The 25,271-nt window shown below is 39.5% G+C and overlaps 1 long non-coding RNA gene across 5 annotated transcripts in view; it reads right to left on the reverse strand.

The window, feature by feature from the left end:
* LOC121659529 overlaps nucleotides 1-25,271 on the reverse strand; it is a 42,395-nt gene that overhangs the window by 16,725 nt on the left and 399 nt on the right. For 4 of the 5 annotated variants that reach the window (XR_006014365.1, XR_006014368.1, XR_006014366.1 and 1 more), the window contains exon 2: nucleotides 3,184-3,346. This is a non-coding gene — a long non-coding RNA (uncharacterized LOC121659529). Of the gene's footprint in view, nucleotides 1-3,183; nucleotides 3,347-24,969; nucleotides 25,096-25,271 lie in introns of those variants that run through there. The other variant, XR_006014367.1, reaches the window with a different exon arrangement.

Below are 25,271 nucleotides of genomic sequence, written 5' to 3' on the forward strand. Positions count from 1 at the left end.
AAACCAAAAAAACCAAATCAACTTCTGGACTGATCCAGAGTCTGGTATCAATTCACTGTTGGGAGGTTGATTAGCCTGTTCATTTTAACTTGTTTGTTGTTCTAGTTTTATTCAGTTTACCTGAAAGCAGAAGTATACAATATAAATGCAGAACTGTCACTCTGTTTCTCTTTTGTTTGTGTCTGTTTTCTTTGTTGCTAGACAACATGTTATTTTTCAGTTGATTTCCCATAATTAAAAAAATACCACTATAGCAGATAATATTAGAGAAAGTAAAACAACATACTGTCTCTTTTGTCCTAATAATGGGAAGGTATTTGTCTGGATACAGTCACAGTTGTTCCTAAGTATAAATTACTTAATTGTTTTCAGTAGGGCTGTTGTGTGAGCTCCAGGAGTAGGCAGTCTAATCTAAAGCAGAACTCTCCGTCTTCAAAAGAATGTTTCTGGGATGATCTTTGCAGGACAGACTACTAGGTCACCAGGGACTGGGCAGATTGGGTTTTGTTAGTATTTTTTGTTTTGTCTTAGAAGAGAATGTAGATAATAAAGAAACTTTATTATTAAATTTTTGTTAAAATATTATTAAAATTTGTCAGACATTGTGTTCTATGACCATATACTTTTAATTCTTTGTATTGTTTAGGCAGAGAAAAGGCCACTGCCAAAATAAAGGTAGTCTTCACAATAGCTGAATACAGCAGTTGCTGACGTAGTTCGTGAACTCTTTAATAACGGCCTGGTTTTTAAGTTACAAAAAAAAAAAGATTTTATGCTATTAATGTTATCCATGCAGTGGCAAATATCAGTAAATTTATTAGGTCTACAGTGGTGTCTTTTCAATAGAAAAAGGGTGAGAGTGGCACCCCATTAGTACCATCTGAATGTGTGCCTGATGCAGCTGGAACCATGTGGTTGTGTACTCACAGGGCAGATCCATCCTCAAGGATAAAAATAAATTTCATTCCATCTAAGTTTGTATATGGATGGACAGGCCTGTGTGCACAGTTTGCAAAGAGCTCTCCCTCTGCATAAACGCTCTCACAAAGCCAAAGCTGGAGGCCAGTTCAGTCAAGATATGTACTGGTTTAACAACAAATTGTACTCAAGATGTTGTTTTAATTGACATATCTGTGGGCAGTCAAACCCCTACTTTAATCTGGCTTGTATCAACTAATAAACCCACAACTTTTGTGGGAAAACAAGCCCTGGCCCTACCCAAATCTTGTTCCTCTGCATGGAGTTTATAGAAAACTATGCAGCAGGCTGCATTAGTTACAGTGCAATCAAGGATTCACTAGGAGGGAAGAAAAGGACTTGTCCTCATGTGATCTCTGCATAAGATGCCTGTAATTCCTTGTGGGGGCTTTCGAGGTGACACAAACTGAGGTTATGTTGGATATGGAGGTAGAATTACAACATAAATTTATGTAAGTTTTCGGAGCACATTTAAAATTCGTAATTAATTGATTTTTAAAATATCCCTATTAGCCAAATGCTTGCAAAAGTCCAAAGATGAGCAAATACCAGTACAGCAAGAGTAAATTTGGCATCCACCACTATGCTAAAAAAGAGTTATCCAAAACATAAGGCACAAGGAAAGGTGGTTTTCAGAGTTGTTTTATTGTTTTGGGTGGGTTTTTTTAGATTTTCCTCTGAAAAGACAGAATGATCCCCTTGGGGAAAAAAGAAGGGTCACTTAGAAGCTTTTTCCAGGGCAAGCCACACACATATACAAACCTACACGTGCAAACACAGACAGATATATACACCCTACATTGCCTCAGAGCCACTACGTCTGGCTCTAGTGGAAGAAGGCCTGTTGAAGGGGTCTTTCACTTGGTATGTAGGGAAAGCAGGAGCAGAAATAAATATTTTAATAAATGTTCAAAGCCACGCTGCTTAGTACTGATTTTCAAGCAGCTTACTTCCAAATGCTTGTTACATGTTTGTATTACAATGTTTTACTTTCTTTTTTCATCTGTCTTGAATCATTTACTGTCTTTTCCCTCTGCCTCCATTTATTTAGTCCTTACACTCCCCCTCCAGCTTTTTTTTGTAAACACCATAGTAAATTTTAATGTGGGAGCACCTATGACTTCATTTTATCAAGCTTTTGGTGCTCAGCAATACTAGTATAAACATTTCTGGTTCTACATTTTTATCTCAATTGTTTAATCTGCTGTCTGTTTAAACTAGACATCAGCAGGGTTGCAGTCCTTAGCAGGCAATCCCATTCCTTCAGTGAGGATGCCTATTTTGTATGAAGCATGTGATGTTAGAAAGGTTTGTTAGCGTATACAACGATGAGACAGCTAGGATGCCATCTATGGTTTTTGTTGGAGCCTATTATCTTACACAGTAGCTACAACCTGATAAATGTCATTTAAATGCCTCAAAGTGCTTATTTAGTGTGGTGCAAGACATTTTTGTCTTTTGTATGTTTTGTATGAAACTCCTGTTATTATCAGTAGGATATACATCCTCTCTGTGCCCTACTCCTGGCATGATACATTAACTAGGAATTTATAGCTGCATTCTAAAAGGGCAAGGATTTCTGTGTAGGTACTGCTGCAAATACACTGGGATATCTTGTTCTTACCATGTTCCAGGGAAGAAAAGTTTGGCAAGTTTGCATAACTTGATGTACAGCTTCAAGAGCGAAAAAGGAATAATGTATAGCTGAAATGCCTCACCAGCACTAAGAGGCTCTGAAAAGCTGCAGCAGCACATAAATAAAGAGCAACCCACCATTCTGTGCCAACTACGACTTAGTTGGGAAACTATGCAATGATTAAACAATGAAATTAAACACATAGGACCTGGTACATTTAAATATTTAAATGCCACTTTTCATAACAAATCATACTAATGCATAACTGTGAGTCTGAGCTTGCTCTAGGATGGCCTATAACACTGCAAGCAAGACAGATAACTTTGTGCATACCTCTACATCTTCAGTCATGATCTGTGTTCTCCCATAGAGGCAGGCTAGCTACATGAGGTCTTGATTATGAAGCATCTTTGGTTTTACATATTTATCAGGGATATGACAGTCAGTTTTAAGTGAAAGAAATCTGCTTTCATATAAGCATAAATCTCAAGTAAATTCACTGACCTCAGTTATTCTACAGGAAAATGCTTCTTGAGGGCTTCTACTTAAAAGTTTCTTCTACTACTTACATTACTTTATTGGATAACTCCATGGCTCTTTTCAGTGGAATTGTTTCCCCCTTTTTGTGCTATTCAGATAAACTTCACAGTGGAAGGTCCACTCAGGTGTCCTTCAGGAAAGAGTGTTTACAGGCAGGAGAAAACCTCCAGCAGAAGGAAGCCTCTGAACCAGCTGTGTAACAAAGAAAAATATTGCTATGTGTTTCCAGAAAAAGTTTATGCTTCTAAATGGGAAGGTCAGTAGGAATCTATTCAGTGGCATACTGAGCAGGAGTTCTCAATTTTTAAGTGATTTTTTTGGGTCAGCAAAGAACTGGATATAAGATATTGGCCTCTACTTGTTTCCATGTCAAAACTGCATTAAAAGATGCATGTAAGTACATTAAGTGCTTTCCTAAAATTAATTTTCCTTGAAAGCCATTGCATGACTGTAACAACATTGTGCAGTCATTGAGTAACTTGCTAACCTCTGTTTATGACACATCTACAGGGGAAAAAGAAGTTCCTTGGTAACAACTAAGATTACTTAACTAAGAAGTTAAAATGGGGTCTAACTCTGGATAATAGCTTGAGTTCAGATCAGCATTTTCCACAGGTCTCAACTTCAGGTGCCAAGCAGAGCTAAACCAGACTTGCACTGTCACTGTCTTGGCCAAGGTTTTGTGTAGCAGGAGGGGGTGGGAAAAAGCTGGGACTATGCTGCTCTAAAGGTCACTCTGCCTTGCAGAGGGAGCCTGCAGCAATGTGAATTCCTGAGTCGAGATTGTCAGGAAATGTTTTTTAGCTGAAACTACCTTTGAAACCATGTTAAAAAAAACCCAAAAACAATGAAAATGGATAATTCTCAAAGAAGTCCTTTATCATGGGGGCATTTTCTCTTGGAAGGAATTTATCTTGATGAGAGTTTCTTAATCAGGTTTAATCCTAAAAACATAGCATTTGTGAAACAGACATGAATAGCCCTTGGGGATTATTATTGTAGCCCCACCCTGACACCTGCACGTCTTCTGTTTTTTCAGATATTGCCCCAGGGAAAACATTTGCCCCAGCATACAAGCCTAAGAGTTTATAAGGATTTTCTATCACGTATGTTCTGTCTCACAATTCCAACTTTTTTTTTTTAATCTGTGTAAGTGTATACTAAGGGTGTGCTAAGGTCTACTGACACATCCAACATCATCTTCATCCTTCATTCTTTTTCAGTTATTCTCGTGGGGTGTTTTCATGTATGTGTGCATGTGTGTGTGTATCCATCCATCCATCCATCCTTCCATCCACCCACCCCTTCCTCCCTTCCTCCCTCTCACTGGGACTATTGGGCAGCAAGGGTAGCAGGGACATGTGCCAGCGTGGCTCAGGCTGTGGCCCTCTCACTCCTAGGCTGAGAGGTCATGTTCAAATCTCATTTCCTGATGCTGTGGACAGAAGTCTAAACAATTAGTGGCTTCATCTCTCGAACAAGATATTGACCTGGGGCTTCTGGATGTCAAAGATTTCAGAGAATATTTTCTCTGGAAAATATTTCTCTGGAAAGAAAGGGGAATAACCCCAATGCCTTGGCCAACATCCCAGTTTTCAGCAGAACTAGCATCAAAACAGAGTGTGATTAATGCTAAGTACATAATGGCTGCCACATTTGCCTCTGCAAGCAGAAGGTCTCTTGCACACAAGCTTTTTATTCTTTCTGATTCCAGTTGAAAATCAAAAATTTTCTTTAACTGCAGGACAAGCATTGTAAAATATATTGGTGCTCTAGTGTTTCACAAAGATTATCTTGATTTATGAATATGTTTTCACCGCCCATTTTAAATTGGTGTAATTTAAATACTTTCAGATTTCCATTCCTCTTAAATAAGACATCAGTCTGTGGCCTGAACTTACTTCTTCAAACTCCACACCCCTGTTCTGATAATCTCTGTAAAGACAGAATGGTACTTACCATTCAAAGATGGCATTTTGAGTGTAATAATAAGCTTTTCTCATTCCTATTGCTCTTGAAATTTGATGTAGCTAATGCTGGAGAAGCTTAAGTGGCCAAGTTTAGTTTTATTTTCAGAATTATACTCTATCCCAAACCATGTGTTTAGAAAATCATTGTATTTGCTAGAAAGCATACAGGAACTCAGACTGAGGCTCAGACAGTTCCCATACTGATCACATGTGCTTCAGACTTAGGACAAACTCCATTAGAAGCAAATGCTGACATAAAAATGTATCTTAAGCCACATAAAAGGTTCACTTTTCCAAGTGGTGATGTTAGACTGTGGTAGCCATTTGGGGCAGTCAGCAGCAGCTGTATAGCTCCTGGATGAGGAAAGGAACACTTTCTGAGATCATAGAATATCCTGTACTGGAAGGGAGCCACAAGGATCACCAAGTCAAACTCCTGGCCCTGAATAGGACCACCCCAAGGTGTCACACCATGGGCCTGAGAGACTTGTCCAAATGCTTCTTGGATTTTGGCAAGGTTGAGATCAGTGCCTGCCCCTCTGCTTGCCCTTGTAACAAAGCTGTAGACTGCTAGGAGGATTCCTCTCAATCTCTTCTCCAAGATGAACAATACCCACCAGCTTTGTCCTTGCAGGAATTGAGTTTCTAAAGAGTGGGAGATGAATAATTAAAATGGCAGAAACTTGCTCTCCAAAACTGTAGGAAGTACAGAGGTGAAATATATCCACTTCCGAGATGCAGCCCTGGCTCTGCCCTGAGGCCAGCTTGGCCAGCTCTGCATGCAGCAGCAAGCTGCAGTTGCAGATGCATCTTGGAGAGAAACCATATGAGCATTGCAGTAAAATACTTGCTGTAACACCTTCTCTTTGCTATAGCAGAGCTCAGCTTCTCAGACACAGTGAGCAGGACACACATATAGCTGGCTGATCCTCAAGTACTCGGGATGTTGGTATGAGGGCATTTACCCGCTGTGGTCACTTCTGGCATTGCAGCTTGGCTAGACCAGGTGAACAGGCAGTGCTTCCCCAGGCTGAGAGGCCCCAGCGTTCTGCACTACAATGCCTGGTGTGGCACTGCACCAGGGGGCTGTCAGTCCAAAATCCCTTCTCTAGGTCTTGGTGGGACTCACGGGGAAAAGTTCTTACATACCTGCTTACGCTTCCTATAATCTTCTCTTCTATTTTGCATTTTCTCTGTAAAGTCCATAATGCTTTTCACATCACAATTCATTCTCTCCATTAATTTGCATAGAAATACAGGTGGTATGCAGGTTAACAGATGTTTTGGTATCAGAGATGTATAACATTAGGGGTTGTGCTGGTTTGGGTTTTTATTATTTGCATCATTTCAACAGGAAAATTGTTGAATTTTCCTCCACATGACCAGGAGTTGGACTTAATGATGCTGATGGGTCCTTTCCAACTCAGCATATTCTGTAATTCTATGAAAGCAGTGAGAATAACTGCAGTGGACAACAAATATGTTTCTGAATGTTACTAGCATTTAAGTAACACCTATACTTGGTAAGGCAAAGCTACAGGGATTGTGACACAAGTCATGAGAAGTGAGGCTGAACATTCACATAAGCCTTGACAATCACTAGGAGAAGAGAGGTTATGGGAGACGACTCTTGGAGAGTTCAGCCCCAGCCTCCAACTTGACATCCACTGTATGATGAGAGCTTTGATGAAGATGAAAGAGATGACACTGATGAAGGCTGTTATCTGGCTTTTCAGTAACTATGTGGAAGCTGGAAAACCTAAGGAATTTCATCTAAGACTGCAAAGCTACAAAGTCTGCATGGTATTGTGACCATGGGGTAATACAGGGAAAGTAACAGAGGAACACAATGAATTTGCCTCCCATTTCCTCCCTGTGATTTAGAAGGAAATAATATCACAACTTTTCCAGCCACAGCCTCCTCCCTACTTTACCAATAGTAGAGAAAGAGCTAATTTGCCAGGATTGGGAAAATGTCATTGAAACAATGGGGACACATCATAACAGTGAACACAACTGGTTAGGAAGATCCATGATAAATCTTCAGAACAAAATATTTTTCTCATTTAAAAAACCAACTTTTAAAAAAACTCTTTTAAAAAAACCCTATCTTTTTAGCTTTTTGAAAGTCTTAGAGGGAACATCTTCCTAGATTGGCACATGCACACTGGGATTGTTGCCAGACTAACAAGTATTTGAGGAACCACCTATTTTCCTGTTTGTCCTGGAGCCACTGGGATGCAAAGGCAGATGTGAGCATAGCTTTAAGATTTTGAACTGCCTTGCAAAATGACTGTTTAATGTGTATTTGTAGACTGATGCTGGAAACACTTCATAATTAGACTATGTCTAAGTAAGCCAAAATATTTTTGTTGTGATATTTGAATGTTACATTTTAGAGATGATTTGTAAAACAAAAAGGAAAATGTTACCAGGAAAGAGGGTAGGGACAAAAATATCTCTGCTCATTTTGAACTGCCAGACATAAAAGCAATTACCAGAGCAGACTGGTGAGATGTGCACCCGAAGGAGGCCTTAAGGGCATGCTTTGATATTATGTCAGAGGAATCAGAGGAATGTCTGCTTTGTGCTAATTTGTGTCAGTGTAGTTGGCTTGCATATAGAGTTTAAATGAATTGCTGATTTTAAATAAATATGCCAGTTTTGAAAGCCTAAGTAAATCATCATCTTCATAAGAAATCACAGCAAACACAGATATTTCTATGAAGATTTTATCCATGAAAAGGAAGATTCAAGGTGCTGACCATTCTTATATGAATCAGAGATTAGACTATCATTACCTTTAGTGTACAATGTGGTCAGTACGGAGTGCGTACAAAGTGTTCACACAAGTGAGAAGACCTCTTTTGGCCATGAAATGTTATCATGTGGCAGAAGATGACTGTTAACCTAGATCACAAAAACATCTCTACAGTACAGTAGAGCCTGGCAAGTAAGTTTTAGGTTCTTCTGTGTCCTTACACTTTAAGACAGTCTTTTGGTATTTGAAGGCTGCAAACATCTTGTATGCTTCCTGAATCACTTTCTAATCCTTCTGCCCTCTTTTGAAAAGTTACTGCCTTCACTTCTAAGCTTCTGCACACTCTTGACCAAGTTCGAGATCATCCTCCTTTTTTCCTATTTCTTCTTTCTTCCAGTTAAGTTTCTATACTTGTTTTTCAAGCATAGCACAGGAAGGCCACTGAGAAGTATCTGATGAGCAAGAAGAAAACCGTAAATAAGAAAACTCTTTAAAGTTTTTCCATAAGGATATAATTAGAAGTATTTAATTTGCTGTAGATGGCTCATTCAGGACAGGTCAGCAAATCCCAGTATAATGAACACATGAAGGACATGACCAATGGACTGATGGATGTCAAAAGTGACGAGATAACTGCCTATACTTGTGATTCTGACTGATATTTGGCTTGTCAGGATGCCAAAGGATCAGTGGAATAAATTGAAATGGATCAGGGACCTGTGCAACAGGATATTTCAGAGTGCCAGAATTTCATCATTATTCCTGGGGTTGTTTTGCAGCCAAATTTATTGCTGATTCTTCTCCACATGGACTGAAGAAATTCAGGACTTCTTTCCTGAGAAAGTCAAGGAGCTATACTTCAAATGGGTTTCTGGGAACAAGGCATTTTTAAAACACTGGGAATTTTAATGGAGGGAAAGTAGGGCTTTGAGATGTAATTGCTTTGACTTTGAGCCATAGAGTTCAAGTCAACAACATGAACAGTCCTAGTTCTAGGAACATAGGCATTATGTGTGAAGGATTAATCACTGATAATTAATGCAGCATCCCAACATGCACTAATGGGAAAGGATTAAAAGGCAATTCATGTCAGCTAGTTCTATTAAATCAGCAAAAATTTGACATTTTACCAACCAGACTTCAGATTGCAACATGGAAGTAAATCCCAAACCAGGGGTAGTTCTACTGGTAAAATAAGGGTGGTTAGATCTTACCAACCTATAAGTAACAGCAACCACATCAGGTTTACTAAATGTTAGCAGTCTTCATTGTTACTCTGACAACACCTTTTAAAACATGCCCATCTCTACTACTCATCACCATACCGTAGAAACTATAGTTACACATGCAAACAGGCTGCTGACAATCAAATTGACAAGGTATCTTTCTGCTTCTACTGTTTGTGGTCTACAACCCACAGACTCTGATACATTCATTCCGTCTATCAGAAAACCTGTCTTCATATCTCAGTTTACATAGACACTGCTCACTCTCCGTCTTACAGATCTCCTTCAACAGTACTAATCAGAGACAATTTTTTTTTCCTGATTTTCTCTAGGTCCCTGAATGCCTGGGTGCCAAAGAGGTGGCTGGATGAATATATTTTAAATTAGATGGAAACAAAATGCTCTCCCTGTCAGACTGAAAAGTTCATGCCTTGGGAGAGCAGCAGATTGTTCTGAAACACTACAAATGTAAGACTATTAAGGGTGATTTATTAGAAGAATATTTAATGAAATACAAGTTTTTAGATTATTATCATTCAATCTTCTGTCATGTCATATTTGCTTCTAAAAAATTAAAGTAAGCATCTATCTTCAGTTCTTTAAAAGTGAATTCTTCCTGAATGTTAGACCTAAGGATAGCTGTATATACTATATACACTATACACAAATGAATGTCACATAGCAAAGTAGAGGGAAAGACTGAAATTCTTCAACTTTCCATCATTCTAAATGCAAGCTTTAGCAGCGCTGAGATAAAGTGATGTAGTTCATGGCCCAGATATGCAGCAATTTTATGTGCATTTTAATTAAAGGCAATGGTCCTCATCCTGCTGAGGATTTGGTCACTGATGTACAGTGGAGCAGGAACAGTCTCAGTAGGCAATCTTCAGTATCTAGAAGCTGCATCTCCAGCATGGTTTTTGTTCAGAAAAGTAGTGAAGTTTTGAAGTGGATGCTCTGATCATCCTCACTCACTGTGTATTGACTTGGTTTGCAGAGTGGGTTTGGTGCATACATCAGATATTCTTTCTGGGGGAAATGAAACTGTAACTTTCAGTTCAAAAGTATACCAGCTGCACTGCCACCATAATTAGAGCAGAAGGATTCAGAACCACATGTATAGTAGGCACCACCCACAATATAAACCAGGAATAGTTCAAGCATCAAAGTAAATCTGATCTAAGGTAACATGCACATATGTATGTATCCCAGGGAAGAGACTGAGTCCCTATGGAAGTGGCACTTAGGGACATGGTTTAGTGGTGGAGTTGGCCATGCTGGGTTAATGGTTAGACTAAATGATCTTAGAAGTCTTTTCCAACCTGAATTATTCTATGATTCTATGGTTCTTTAAATGGAGGACTCAGTACCAGCCATTTCCTGCTGCTGATCTTCTCCTATTGCATTGAACTGTTGATGCAGATGTGACCAGCATACAGTAGCATGCAGCCTACTACAGAATATCGAACTGGGAGTCAGATTCTCTAATGACACACATTTCCAAAACAGATCTATAAAGCATGTGATCAGCAGTGACAGTTGTGGAAGTACAAGGGACATAGAAAAAGCTGTGAATAATAATAATTTCTTTCAGGTGCTTCTCTGCAAGGTGAGTCATTGGATTCTGCTTCCTTTACTCATATCAGTTGCAGGCCAACATGTAATTGAAAGAGCTTGATTCACTGTCCAGCCATGTATAGGTGTGCAAAGAAAATGTAATGGGAATGTTTAAAATAATCCCACCAGAAGCCAAGACCTTTCATTCCACTTTGCATTTGCATTTTGTTGTTTTAAATGAGTGTGAAGTAGGGGATATTAATGCTGCCTGACTTCAGGCACTCATCTTAGGGGAAGAGTCTCCTTGGACTCTATGGTCACTGGAAAGAGAAAGACCTTTCTGGAAGGCTGCTGATCATCTGCCTTTGATGGCTGAACTCAGATTGCGTAAACACTCTCTAATGCATAGCAACAGAGAATCAAGCCTACTGTTAGTAGAACTAGGACGTCTATGATGTAAAAGTGCAATAAAAGAGTGAATTAATGCATTTTAATGCATTAAAAGTTATGGAAAATCAGTTGTTTTTGCACAGCATGAGATTGAAAATAAACGTGGATATTTCATTATAAACCCATGTGATTCTTAAATCTGATGTGATAGATTTTTAGGTTGTAGAACCAAAGGAAAATAGTCCTAAAGCTTTATGATTATTTCCTTTTTAAACTACTTGATAAACAGCAAACAGGAGAGCCCTTGCTTTAAAAAGAAATGACCTGGCAAAGCTTCCAGCTAGAGCAAGGATAAGGCATGATTACAATCTGTTTACTGGAACATGATAAAGTCATCTGAAAAAACAAAAAGCTCTGGAAACCTCACATTTGCTTTGGATAGGTATCCTAAACATAATGTAAGATATGACATTACCTTTTTCATTTCCTTATTTAATGTGAAAAAATATGAAAATTATTTGAAATTGTTGTGCTTTATTTTTTTATCCTGTAATAAACAAAAATCACTGTCAATAAATTCAGAAGATATTACTGTGAGTTCATTTTACAATCCCATGTATGTTACTGAAAGAAAAAAAAATCTGAAGAAAGTATCTGACAGAAACAAGCAAAAGGGGATAATTCAGCATGCAGGCTAATTCCCTTTACTTAGACTTTCCCATGTACATTTATAATTATATAAGAACATCCCATCCTGAAAAATCCATCTCACTGCTGAAAATTACTAGTCCTACTAATAGTCTATAAGTCTAAAAGTGAGCTGGGGATGAACTGGTCACTGCCTGAATGGCAAAGACCAAAAGCTCTGTGGTTTTGAAAAGCCAAAAGCTGGTATAGGGTCAAATGGTCCTTTGGCAGTAGTCCAGTTTCTCTCATATATATATATGTGAGCTTCTTGGCTTTCCAGCTAGAAGCAGATGAGCCAAGGGAAAAAGACTTGCATCCAGTTCTGTTGCACTTCACAAGAGCAATGGGTGCTCCAGACAGAATCGTAGTTATATCCATTTGGTTAGATTAATACAAATATCATAATTTATCTCCCAGCAGTCATTTCTCAGGCAGTGTGCAAATATGAACACAACTGCAGCAAAAGGTTTTCTTATAGTGACTGATATACATGCCAGAGAGCTAACCCATCTTCTTGCACCACCTTCAGCCCTACAGGTACTGAAATGCCCAATTCCAGTTTATTACATCTTTTCATCCCCTTCAAAATTATGGTTCCTGCTTATATTGAAGTAGAGGCCTTAATAAGTATACGCTTATTTAATTAGTGTAAATGTAAGCATATGCATACCTACTAGGCCTTTGGGGTTTCAATGGGACCATGACATGATTGCACCTCATTATATTGGTTAATATTGTGTGAAAACAAATGTTCCACAGATTTCTTTACAGCCCTCCTCTAACTTCACTGAAGTTAATTAATGCATTTCCTTCTAGGTATGACTGTGCAATGACTAGCCAAGGAAGATGACTCTTGCCTCATGCAGCCAGCCATTGGGTGCTGTGCCCTTGGGAAGTGGACCCAGCTCCCAAAACAGGTGTTACGGCCAGCAGACAGAGATCATTAGTTGCTGGCAGATAGGGTGTATACAAAAGATCTCCTGAGATCAAGTACAGCGGCTTGAACTCTGTTCTCTGCCTTGCCTCGGGGTCTCTGTTGTTGTCCTTGACTTCACTGTTCGGGATCCTGCTGGCACTCACCACCTGTTCATTTGTACTTCTGTCCCAAGCCATCTGTCCTTGCTGTTGCTCTGTCTGCTCCTTCTCCTGGACTCACCTCATGAATTACAATCCCTGGTTTTCTGGCTCCATCTGAAGTTCAGCTATGCTCTTGTCAAAGTGCATGCAAGCTTCCTGGCGCCAAACCCTACTTCCAACTGTATGCCTGCCTTTCTCTGTTAGGCTAATAAGCATTATATGTCTCTGGTTCTTGATTTCAGATTGCCTTAATTATATCGCCTGGCTCCACCCAGACTCAAACCCCAGGGCCTCACTGTGAGTCGTGTAACTCCCATGTCCCGTCATAACAGTCTTCACAGACAGGTGCAGGCAGACAGCAGCTGGTTTTGCTGGTACTCCAAGCTGGGCAGAAATGAGCCAGCTTTGGTCTCGAAGCTGTACACCCACATTACCTGAAAGGAAGAGTTCTTTTATAACCAGACAAGATACGCAGTAGCTTGGATCACAGACAAACTGCATCCATCTCTGTCTTTACTTGCTCACTTAGAGGTACTGTGTAAACCTGTACTAACTTTTAGGGTACAGATTAAATTTAGATACCAAGTAGAGACACACTGTTCAAGTGTCAAATGTTTGCCCAGATGTTGAGACATATCCTCTGTGACACATAGGTAGACAGAAATTTACTGTGCAGGTTGGAGAGGACCAAGGCAGAAAGATTTCTACTAAACTTTCTAAAAACTGGATATAGTTTATCTGTGAACATTATCTATGTTGACCATGCCATTCAGATGAAGCATAGCAACTGCACTTCATTAATTTGAGTATCAAGCAAATTCCAGTCTGAAGCATCCTTTTTGAATGCAGTGGGTTGACCTTGGCTAGATACCAAGTTTGTCTATCACACTCCCTTCTCAGCTGGACAGGGGAGAAATAATAAGATGGAAAATGACTCATAGGTTGAGATAAGGCAGTTTACTAAAGCAAAAGTGAAAGTTTGTGTGTGCGCAAGCAAGAGGAAAAGAATAATTTTATTCTCTACTTCCCATCGTCAAGTGATGTCCTGGGAAGCAGGGCTTCGGCATGCACAGTGGTTGCTCCAAAAGGCAAATGTTGTAAATAATGAATGCTCTCTCTTCCTCCTTGTTTCCTTAGCTTTTATATCAGAGCTGACATCATACAGTATGGAAGATCCCTTTGGTCAATTTAGGTCAGCTGGCCTAGTAATGTCCCCTCCCAGCCTCTTGCCCACTCCACCCTACTGATGGAGGGCAGAGTATTAGAAAAAACAGCCCTGATGATGTGCCAGCACTGCTCAGCAGTAGCCAAAACAGTGGGGTGTTATCAAGACCTTTCTAGCTGCCAGTGCAAAGCACAGCACTGTGAGGGCTGCTATGGGAAAATGAACTCCATCTCAGCCAGACCCAATACAGTGAATTAGGTGTCTCTATTTGTTTCAGTAGAGTTACTCTAGACTTTCTCAAAACCTGTATTTCTATAAGTGGAACACAAATCTTATTTCTAAAATACTAGAATTGGAAGTTTAGGCCTTTATCCAGGATAGTTACAACAACTTTACACCAGCTGATGATTTGATCCCATGTAACTTCCACACCAGCAAATGAAACATCAACAGATATAGAAGATGCCAGAAAGATGTGCTTGAGCTACCTTAAAGCTAACTAGTTTGTCTACTGGTAGTAATATAAGCAGAGTTCAAGCGTAAACTAAGTTAGGCTAGATTTAATTTAGACTACAGGAATTTTATAGCTTAGGCTGAGCTCTATGCTTGCACAGCTTGTACCCAACCCCGGAAACACAAACCTAACAAAGCCACTGCACACTGGAATCATTAATGCAATTATTAAACTTAAAGGCTGCCTATTTTATGGCACCTTTAAAAGCAAATGAAGCATTTATTACCTTCCAAATTGTTTTTAATACCTGAGTATCTCAATGGGTCTGCTCATAAGTACTGTACGATGTGAGCAAAGACACAGTGGCAGGATCTGGCCATAAATGCTTTCAGGCATGTGACAGAGACAGAGATTTTTGTGCTTTTGTTTCTAGGTAACTGCCTGATTTTGTTTAACTGTATTTTGATTATGATATGGACTTCATTAAACACTGTATGGGCAAATGGCATGCTTTATGTTATATTTAGCTTTATCTCTCTACTTACGAGGACCGTGTGGGGTAATTGCTTCTATGAGGGCTGATCCTCATCTCTTTATTAAAGCTAAAGTGTGAATCTGTGGGAACATTATATAACAGGGGAATGAGATTCCAGCTCTGCTGTAATATGTTTAACCTGAATAAACAGTCGGGCTGGAAATTGTCTGTGTGTTGTATAACCCCCTCATAAGTTAACACATAATTAAATTACAGATTTTGGAACTTATACTGGAAATCATTTACTTGCATAAGAAACTCCACTGGGATTCAGTGGGATATTATTGGGACCTAATACAAAGTCACTAAAACAAGTAGGAGTTTCTAAACTGAGTCTTGACTGTTTCAAGTAAAAACAAATTAACACATCTAGACATTCTCTAGACAGAGCAAGTGTCTAATGTGACCTGAATGTATCACCTACACAATTCCTATACTTCTAGAGAAAGTCATCATTAAAACTACTGCACATATTTGGGGTATAAAACAATACAAAATATATTTTCCTTTGTGCTTACTGCTGCTGCAGAGAAGTGTGAGTGTCATACAATGGTGACTGTACACAGGATATGCTTGCAGGATATTTCTGTGTTTTGTGGGGAACTGCATAGCATCTCTTTGAAAGTAAGAGTCTTTGGAAATATACAATGCAGAAAAGCAGTGACAAAAATTTTGAATTTTAATTATAGATTAGCTTTTTTTTACAAAAAGAAGACATAGTAATTGTACTTTAAGCATTATCTTTTTACACTGTTTCCTTTTCTACAGTAGTTAGACCTCTGTTATAATCTTATCTAAATGCGAGCGAGGAGGGACTAGCACCAGATCCTTCTCCTTGAGAAGTAATTGTTTGCCATTTATTTTACTGGTACCACACTGATTTTATAAAGATCGTAAGATTTAATATTATGCACAAATTCAAAATTATGCAAACTCTACATTTTTAAAATACTGGACCCCACAGAATTGTAACACAGACACTTACCACAGAAATCACTTTTGTGTTATCTGACGTGCAAGAATGTGTTTTTTCAGAGCACTCTTGGTTCAATCAAAATTCCCACTGCAAAAGAAGATGCAGCATTGGGTGCTGTATCTCTGGTATACTATTACATCTTTATTAAGGCTTTAATTCAAATATTTTAGATCTTAAATTTTGAACAGTGGGAGTGGAAAGATTCTAATTAACATGATCAAAATTCTTTATTCAGCTCCTGAGGTTCAAATACAAACTGAGGTCAGAAATGTAAAATTAAGAATTTTAAGTTATTTATCCTGTCTAAATCAAGATTCAGGTGCACAGCCAGGAATATTACAAGTTCCTATTATTTATTCTACTAATCAGCCCACAGTCCTAAATAAGTAATCAAAATGTTAATAATAAAAATAATTAAAACAATTACATTTTAAAATTTTATCTTCCAACTATAATTGCATACACAAGTATAATTTTAATTTAATTTTACTGTTACTAATCTAGTTGAAATAAGGTAATTTCTTGTCTATCTATCCACTCATCAATCTTAAAATGAGCGTAATGTAGAACTTTCCTAGGACCAGCCTTTACTTTCTTGAGCCAGCTCCTATAGAGGGAGAAAGCAACAAAATGCACGTAACTAGAAATCAAGGAATGCTTAATAAAACCTGGAGCCAAGTGTCTGATCTCAGCAAAATCAGCGTTTTAGATCTCAGTTAGTGCTTGAAGTAAAAGTATACTGTAACTGTTTCAGTCATAAAGTATATAGTACATACACTATACCAGTGTTGTAACAGGGAAGTGATCACAACCCAAATACACCTGGAAGGAAGAGACAGGTGGGCATGGGAGACGAAGAACAGCACTGCCTGGCTGTGTCTGGGGGGTGACTTTCTGCTGGGGTCCTGGCTCACTTCATGTCGCTGTTGCTGTACACTCAGGACTGAGTATGTGCTAAGTGTGTCCCCTCAAGATGTCAGTTTTTAAAATTAAGACTGCCAAGAACGAGAAAGTTGTTTTTATAAATTAACATGAAAGTTATCTAGCCCTCCACTCACTGCCGTGTTGCAGAGAGTCCAATTTGCTGGCTGCCACGTGGAAGCAAAGAGAAAGTCACTTGAAGGCAGATACATTACCTCCACAGAGAAGACAAAGGCAATGCTCGCTTGCCTTACTCAAGTTAGCAGATTTATTTTCCATATGCCAGAATCCAGGTCCAAAGGACACCAAACCATTAAAGAAACCTTCACAGACATGAAAAAGTAATGATGTAATGGTCACAGCTAAAACTACAGGTGAGATTTCTTATGATGGTTGAGCCTACGTAATGTATTCCTGCTTTTGAGAAGGATGATTCTGTCCTTCCTCAGGCCTGCTCACATACTCCCAAGTCTTTTGGAAGCCTCCTGTCACCCTTTGATATATTTGTTCTGTCTGCTAGACCAGCAGAAAACTAGCTGAGCCAAGAACTAAATAGTCTGCCAGTGTAGACAACTCATTCAGATGTCAAATGAACATCAAAGCCTGGGAAAACACTGGGCGGGCATCTGTGCATCCTGAGGTAGGGAATGGGCAGTACAAAAATAAGATGACTAGACCTTTCCGTGGTAGCAACCTGCCTGTATGTCTTCATTATCTAGTGAAACCTTAACCTAGGTCTCTGAGAAAATGCTGGAAGACATGTCTTCCTCTCAGGCAAAGAGAAGGCTGAGTCATATATCCAAATTGTTTAGGGAAATTAAAAAATATGGCTAAAATCTAGAGGTTACAGCCTTTTCCTCATCTTACACTAAGTGGGTAAATAATTCTTTGGTGAGAAGAAGATGGTTTTGAGTTACAAAAGCATCTGCTAAAAGGAAAATTAATTTTACAGGTCCCTTCTCAGGTGTTTGGGGTTTCTGGGACGAATGGGGGAGTTGCAGGCCACCATGCCAATATTGGAACGGTTAGGAAATGTAATTTAATCAGATGAGGGTTGAAAGTCACAAGTCTATCAAGCCAGAAGCCATTTAAGAAGATTCTAAAGCATACATCTCTGCATTTATGATATAGATGTTAAAGTTTCTGGAGTACAAGATTTTAAAGTTTCTGGAGTACCTTAGTGTTACATTAGTGGCTGCCATAATTTTGCCTCAGATTAATTGTCTCAATTAAGTAACTCTTCTTTTGAACTGACAAGATGAAGCAATTCAATTTCTTTATGGCCTTGTGCTAGGGAAAAATAGGAGGCCACCAAAGAAGAAGTCACTTGATGGTTTAGGATAAAGTCTGATCAGTTGAACTGTAGCCTGAGAAGTTACCTACAAAAGTAGCTTTCCCTAGTAAACAAAGGGCTTGTAACAAATACAGGGAGAGAAAAACAGTAGAAGTGTTTATTAGGACAGTGAACTACTAGAAGAAGTGATTTCTGAGCAAGAAAACTGCTTTCAGTTGCTTGTTTCTATTGTATTCAGAGACACATGTCATTATAAATATTCTTATAAATAAGTATTGCTGTACTCTAACAGACAGTTCTCTTTCTTAAAAAAACACTCATTTTAGTGGCTGTCTGAATAGGCTAAAGGATAACATTATTTTTGCAGTGATATAGGTGTGTCACTTGTGTTACTACATTGCTAAGACTAATCATGATGTGAGTGTGCAGTTACGTCATATGCTCACAAAAATAGAGCCTGTAGGCACCATGAGCAGCTGGGCATACTCCTAGATGCCCAAAATCCAAGCCAAGCCAATTGTTCAGCCACATATAGATTTTAGTATTTTTAGTTTAGAGAAATGACACATTCATATATCAAAACAAATATTTAAAAGGAAATTCATGTACCTTCTGGTAGCAGAAAGGCAGAAATGTGTCACGGATGCCAATAACCCTTGAGTGCATGTATATTTGCATTGTAAGTGAGAAGTTAGAATAGGATGTCTTTCATTTCTATTTGTCCAAAGCATTCTCCTGCAGCCCTGGAAGTATGTTTCTCAGCTGTGATATGTTCAGAATACAGCTCACAGGGAACAACTTGCATGCATTTCAGAGGGACAAGTCATTCCACTCCCCCATAGTATTTAAATTTTATGTTTCAGCAGTATGCTCCTTGACTCAAGCACACACAAGTGTAGGAAGGAAACACTTTACCTTCAGAAAGCTGAACAGAGGTTTGTAAAAGCTACTATAAGGTTATGTGGCCTTTTGGACCAAGGGGACAAAATGGACAACTGTCATGGCATTGTCTAACACTGTGTCTGCATCCATACACATGCAGTGCTCCCAGGACTGCAAAGACAGAATAGAAACAGAGCACCTGTATTTCTGTTACACAACATACGGCTCAGTTCTTTTTTTATTACATGACTAGACAAAATTTAAATTTAATTGAAAGTAAGAATGATTTTTAAAGTCAAATTTATAAATAAGTGTATTTTCCTGTTTCTAAAGGACATAGTGTTACTTTTTACTAGCCAAGACAACTATTTTTAGCTTAACCCATGTACTGCTGAAATTGTCCATAGAACCAATGCTGCTTTAACAGATGGGTACACATAAAAATATGTGAGAGCATCTCTGTGGGAATCAAGCTTAAATGTTAGCTTGCATTGCCATTCAGGAATACAGAGACACCATTCTGTGTAAAGCTCATGGAAGATGCTAGGAGAATGCACCACTGCAAATCCAACTCAGAACTGCATAGTTTATAAATCTGTGCTCTGGTTGCTATGGTAGTTTTAGTTTTGGTTTTGGTGACTCAGGATTATGCAGCATCAGAAAGTAACCCACCTTAAAATGTGGGGTTTCTGCATAAGAATCTTACCCAGAACTGACAAAATCAAAGAGCAAGAAGTCTGCTTCTTATGTAGTTTACTTGAAAATTTTGATAGCAATTTGTGCATAGTCTTCTTACCTCTTTTTTTCTGGATAAGGATTGTACCAGGGATTTCACTGTTACATGTGTGGGTGTATCACACAATCAGAGTAGGGAATACATCAGATTTAAAGATAGAAAAGACTATGACTATCAAGTAAAACAATGAAGGAAACCCCTTATGATAAGTATCTCTGTCATGGCCTTTTCATGTGAAAAGATACTTGTCATAGGTTAGCAAGCATAGTCCCGGAAGGGACGTCCTTGCTAAGGGGTGCTTACAGTTTCCTCTGGGAACTGATAGAACCTATCAGCTGGCCAGTTTGAATATGGACAATTCTCTAAGCCACTTAAAGTTGTGATCACCTCTGTGATCCACATTTAAGAATAGGCAAACTCCCCCTCCAAGCTCTCTCTCGTTTCCGGCGCTGGGACAAGTGGCTGCAGGGCCCGAGCAGGGCCCAGTGGGCCCGGCCAGGCCCTGCTTGGGCCAGGCCGGGCCGGGCCACGGCCATCCTGAAGCCATGGACCTGTTCCAGCCGTGGAACCCCCCCCACTGCCTTGCCGTGGGCAGCCGGAGCGGCTCGGCTCTCCCCCCTCTCCACTGCGATAAGAAAAAATTCAACATTCCAGCTGCAAAGCTGCAAGGCCGAGGTGAGAGTAACCCTTTTATTGCTGTGAAGAGCTGAAAACCTGAGGGAAGAGAGAGAGGAGATGCTTAAAGCTGAAATTCTGTTGTGAAGCTATGATATATCAGAGTATCCTGTCGTAATTTCATGAAGATATGGGGGGTGGAGTGTTCAATTCGTGAGCAAAAGCACCTGCGCTGAGATAGGCAGATGCTGACGCAGCTGTAATTTCATGAGAAGTTTGGACAGGGAGAGATGAACCAGATGAGGACTTTTGCTCCAAACGGGAAAGGAGAAAACCTCAGTCCGTAGAGATGCTCCCAGAGATAGTCCTAAAGATGAAGATGATGAAGACCCTTTGCTCCCAGGGAAGGAGAAGGGCCTCTGTTTTTGTTTCTGAACGGCTCAACCTTAAAATTGTACCCCAAAAAACTTCAAGAGTGGACCCTCGAAGGCAGTTGCGGGAAAAGCTGCAAGTCGGGGGAAAGGACTCACACGCAGGCAGAGAGACTCCTCTTCCTAAATGGACTGAACGATATTTGGAAGTGGGTGGCTGTCTCGTTGTGATAATGTTTTCATAGCATGAGCAAGAAGAGACTTCTCTTTCTAAATGGACTGAACAAGGTTATTATGGAAGTGGTAAACAGACTGAACATCTTAAGGGTTGTCTTTTCACATCGTCAGTGGGAGAAGGGAGGAAGGTGGGGGGAGGAGGAGAGTTCTGAAGGTGGTATTTTTTTTTCTTCTTCTTTTAGGTCTGTTAATAAACTTCTTTATATTCTTTCAAGTTTGGTGCCTGTTTTGCATTTCTCCTAATTCTTATCTCACAGCAGATAAACAGTAATGAGTATTTTGGACCAAACCACTACACTAAATTGGTGTTTCCGCCCGGTTACAAACCGAACCCACGACAATACTTTTATATTTTCTTATCCTATCTCTCATTTTACCATCCATGATTCTTTATACAAATCTGTTAAATTTACTAGAAAGTTTTGTGTCAATATATGTATGCAATATTGGTCACTATCCTTCAAATTACCCTTTTTCCCCAGAGCTGGAATTGATGACATTAACTGTGATATATTAGTTTTCCTTCAGTGGGGAGAGAAAAACGTTAAGACAAAATTTTTAGAAGCCACACCATGTGTAATGCTGTTCACGATGAAAGACAAGACAGCAATTATCCTGATCGAGGTCAGAACAAAAATTCTACATCCCAAAAGATGATGATTTTGGGTAGTGCAAAAGCTTCATCTGTGAACTTCTGTCATCTAGAAGCCTGTGTGAAGTAGCTTTGAACAATGGTTGTAATGCTTTTAAGAAAAAATGGAAAACCAGAGAGCACACTGATAGCCATCTCATTGCTAAATCATTTTATTGAACATTTGTCATTAAATTTACTGGAAATATGTATACACATAGAAGCTATCTCTGCAAATGTTTACATAGTTACCTCTATTGAAAAGTAGTCCTACTGAATTCAGTGCTAATATTTATTTGTGGAAAATTACATACTTAATCATCTTTAGTGCTGGGTAAATATACATGCAAACAAAGGATTTGACAGCACACCTAGTGTGTTGGTTAGTCTGGTAGTGATACATCAAAAAAGCCTGATAAAACTAGGTCTGGTTATTGTGTCCTTAAGCTGCACTCATAATGTAGCTCAAATGGTTAAGTGTCTCTTGTTAGCATATGATTATTGTAAACACACATGCACACTTATGCAGTTATCTAATTCACAGTTGTGATACTCTCTTGCAGTAGTGAGTCTTTTAGAATTAATTTGATACTCACTTTTAATATGGTCTTCAAAGACAGCCTTAATATATAAGTTTGCTCCAACCCTGTGCACAAATGAATTTAACACTTCATGCTTAGGCAGATAATTGGAAAAGAATTTCATATTTCTACAGAAATTATTATTGGTATTTACATATGTTTTTCTCAATTAGTATAGAATTAGAAGCCGTAGACAGTCTCATCTCTCAGCTACACTGATTTTACAATGAAATGGAATGACATCAGACACGGGGTAGAATGGCATTAGGATGGGGTAAAGAATATGGCCCAATATGCCTTTGCTATTGAAATTACAAACATTTATGGGAGATATGAGATAGGAAAAAAATATAAATGGAAAACTGATTGTCGTTATTATTATTATTATTATTATTATTCCCTTCTTGAAGAGTAAACACTTGCAGAGATTAACTAGTTTACATGAATGGCAGCTCTACTTTTTGCTTAAGGAAGATTATATGCTTTCCTAGATTTAAGAACCACATATAATTTCCAGCAGAGCACACAGCTATCTCCAGAACACATTTATATTCAATATAAATGGAATATCTGAGTTTCAGCTGACTGTACAAATGAATTATATCTTGCCTGTAGTGTCTGTAAAAACCCTCAAACATAACATAACTCCCAACCACGAGGTGTAATCCAAAAAAAATTAAAAAGTCAAGGAAAGTAATGCAAAAATGTAGAACATACAAATAGCTGCAGTGTATGGAAAAATATTTGCTGAAGTTCTCTGAAAAACTGGAGCTGAATCAGTGAAAAATCTTCCCTTGAAAGAAGAATAAAAGGAAAGTATGAGATCTGTTTTTTTAAACCAAATTAACTGTATGATACTTAAGAACAAAATTGAGCTGTAGAACCTCTGCATTTCACTAACAAGCCAAGAAGAGCAAGTTGGACTTAAAAAGAGGATCCACGACCAGAAAGAAAAAGCTGAGCTGGAAAACTGAAATCAAGGAGAGGGGACTCGGGCTCTGATGAAAACTTAGAAACATGCTCCGTGACATTGAAATTCCTGAGACAGTGCATCTTGAACACGTGCCTATCAATTTGCCTAGAATTACTTTGTTGCTAATAAAGCACTGTTTAAATACTGTTTGTTGAAATCAGTGTATTAGATTCTTCAGCTATGAGGCTTCTTGAAGAGTCAAATTATCAAACAGCCAGCTGAGAGAGAAGCAGCATGTTGGGGAGGTGACTTACAAAATATCTGAGACATCTGGGGCAGGAGAAGGCAGCTTTTATCCTGCGTTACCTTTTTCTGAGTTATAGTTTTCAGGTCCTTAGGAAATGGCACTGGGTTGAGAGTTTCTCCCCAAGGGAGTTTGCCCACAAGGACAAGACCACAGCAGGGGGCTGGAGCCTGTGCAAATTCACTCCTTAGACATGAGTCAGGCGATGCAGCCAAGCTCCTGGCTGGTAACTGTCCATTACATGCTGGTGGTACCAGTGCTATGCCAAAGCACAACTAAATCACTCAGGTGAGTAATAAACACTGCAAAGACTGGCTTTGAAGTGTGCAGTCAGCCATATTTTCAAACCCAGGAATATAAACTGTACCCCTGGATAGTCACACAGGCTGCCAATGGGAAGGTATAAATTGGGTGCCAGGTAATCTTTCATCCACCTACTTAGACTGCAAATCTTTCTCTGGCAAATCTGTCATCTTGACTGCCAGATGTTGTCTTTTGTTCTCAATCACATTACGCCTGCAAACTGTCAGTGTATGTATCTCATGCACCGCTATATGAGTAAGTCTGATGGATATTATGCAAATATCTCCTGATGAAAATCTGTTCTGAAAGACATTAAGAACAGCACGTTGCTGCAGGTACCTTGTAACTACTACTTCTTGTGAAATGTCACTGATATCTTTATCAATAAAAATGGAAATAGGAGACTGAGTTGGCTGCAAGACTGCCCACCATGAGAAGGAGACATTATAATTAGAAAAGCACAAATCATGCAAAATTTGAAGTGTATGAGGTTTGGGGACCCTCTCAAACTATACTTTGTTTCCTATAATTAGTTGAAAATTAAATTTATTTTCCAGTAAATTCAAAACCACATTTTATCCCCAGAGATGATTCCATTTAAAGCAAAATACATATTGCTCCTAGCATAGAAAAAACTTTATTATCTGTAACAGCTTGGTTCCTAGAAGTTGCAACTCCGAACAAAAACATTTTAGTCTTTGTATCTTCAAATGCTGCGTGGTTTGTAGCTACTTGTTTTCTCCCAAGAGAAAGGATGGCTGTCCTATCCCAGGTTTTGACATCATGGAAGTGAACTGTAAGTGAAATGGACAATAAGCACAATCCATTGCCATGTAGAATGATAGAATCATAGAATGTTAAGGGGTTGGAATGGATCTTAAAAATCATCTAATCCCACTCCCCTCCCATGGGCAGCAACACCTCCCAGTAAACCAGGTTGGTCAAGGCCTTATATCCAAACTGGCTTTGAACACTGCCAGGGCTGGGGTTGCCTCCCTGAGCAACCTGTTCCAGTGTCTCACCACACTCATAGTAAAGAATTTCTTCTAATATCTAGTCTAATTTGTACCCATTACTTCTTGTCCTATCACTACAGTTCCTGACAAAGACCCTCCTTCCCTGACGGCCCCCTAAAGTGTAGAGGCAAATGGTGCTTTTGTCCAACAAGCTGGTCTGACGTGGTCGTTCCCAAAACAAAGGACCCTCAAGCAAGTTGCTCCATTTATTACCTTTTTTCCCGTCAAGTGGCTGCATGTGCCCCGTTTGCCAATACAGGCAGAAACACGGATGTTGCCGCAGGTGACAGAGGTCACAGGTACGGACGGGCAGCGCCTTTAGCGAATCTGCCCGACGGAGGCGGGGCGGGGCGGGGCGGGGCGGGGCTGGGGTGGGCTGGGCTGGGCTGGGCTGCGCTGGGCTGCGCTGGGCTGGGCTGCGCTGGGCTGGGCTGGGCTGGGCTGGGCTGGGCTGGGCTGCGCTGGGCTGGGCTGGGCTGGGCTGCGCTGGGCTGGGCTGGGCTGCGCTGGGCTGG

This window comes from Corvus kubaryi, unplaced genomic scaffold (genome assembly GCF_017639235.1).
Source record: "Corvus kubaryi isolate FWS band 111438036 unplaced genomic scaffold, C.kubaryi_AGA036_p1.0 137, whole genome shotgun sequence".
NCBI lineage: Eukaryota > Metazoa > Chordata > Aves > Passeriformes > Corvidae > Corvus > Corvus kubaryi.